The sequence below is a fragment of the Pyrus communis genome, chromosome 14 (assembly GCF_963583255.1).
Source record: "Pyrus communis chromosome 14, drPyrComm1.1, whole genome shotgun sequence".
NCBI classification, from domain to species: Eukaryota; Viridiplantae; Streptophyta; class Magnoliopsida; order Rosales; family Rosaceae; genus Pyrus; species Pyrus communis.
In genome coordinates this window covers 7703967-7705216 of record NC_084816.1, presented here as the reverse complement: position 1 = coordinate 7705216, position 1250 = coordinate 7703967, and the positions used below count along the sequence as shown (strand labels likewise).

At 35.2% G+C, this 1250-nt stretch overlaps 1 long non-coding RNA gene across 1 annotated transcript; it reads left to right on the top strand.

The window, feature by feature from the left end:
• Positions 1-278: 278 nt before the first annotated feature.
• Positions 279-1002, top strand: LOC137716347 (uncharacterized). Its single transcript, XR_011065662.1, has 2 exons — positions 279-522; positions 668-1002. It is a non-coding gene; the product is annotated as an uncharacterized lncRNA (long non-coding RNA).
• The last annotated feature ends 248 nt before the right edge of the window (positions 1003-1250 follow it).

The following is a 1250-nucleotide window of genomic DNA, read 5'->3' as shown; positions in this document are numbered from 1 at the left end:
AAAAAATGGGTAAATGGGTAAAAAGGAAAAACGGGTAAATGATTATAGCTAAATGGGTAAACGGTTATGATCAAATGGGTACACAGTTATGGGTACACGGTTATGAGTATGGTTAAACGTTTATAAACAGTTATGGGTATGGGTATAACCGTTTATGCAATTACCCAACGGATAGTAGTTATATGGATATGAATATAAATGGATATGAAAGTATGAACATAAACATAAATACCAACCATTACCCGCACACCATAAATATTGCCCATCCCTTCTACACTGTCAGACTCTTGTCTGCATCTAGATAGATCATCAACCCCCCTTTTGCATTTATATTTGCCCAAAATTCGCCAAATTACATACAAGAATTTCTCAAAAGTTCTCCTTTTATTTTCTCCTCCAGAAAAGACCCAAAAAAATAGAAAGAGAGAGAAAAATGCAGTCCATGTTAACCCTCCATGGAAGTTTTGGCCTTCCTCTCTGTGTTTCAGGGATGTCCCATCACCATCTTACCTTTTCTAAAGAGTATGTATACTTCCTTCCTTCCTCTTCCTCTCTCTCTCTCTCTCTCTCTCTCTCTAAAGCTCTCTTTCTGTTTTTTCTTAAGAATATGTTTTTTGGGTTTTTGATTTTTTTTTTCTTCTTTTTTATGGGGGTGTTTTTGTTTTAGGATGGCAGATCATGATCGCAGAAGGGAAGCCGTGAAAAGGAAGAGATCACAAGCTAGGGCAGCTCTGCATGCAAATCAAGAAGTGGGTTTTGAAGGAACAAGTGAAAGAGTTGCAGCAGAAGAGATCAAGGAAGATGATGGAGATCTAGCAACTGCACTACATGATCTGTGTTGCAGTTATTTGGCTTGCACTGCAAAAGCCGCATAGACTCAATTACCTTTAGCTTAAATTAGCTAATTGAATCTAATCTTAATTAATCTATGTGTTTATGGACCTACTTTGGATTAATGTATGTGGGGTTTGATGAATTTTTATAACATATATTTGGAGTCTATGTTTGATCTGGGTTTTTTTTGGACTTTTTGCTTTATAGGGTTTTGGGATCTTTGCCCTTTTTTCTTTCCTTTTATTTTTTTATTTTTTTATTTTTTTATTTTTTTATTTTTTTATTTTTTTATTTTTTTGGGAAACTGATCATCTTTGCCTTTGATATGTCAATTCTTCTTGTTTGCTGGTTTGGTTATGGACTGTTTCTCTGCACACCTTGCTGTACCATTGTGCAGACAAAGAACGAAGACTTAT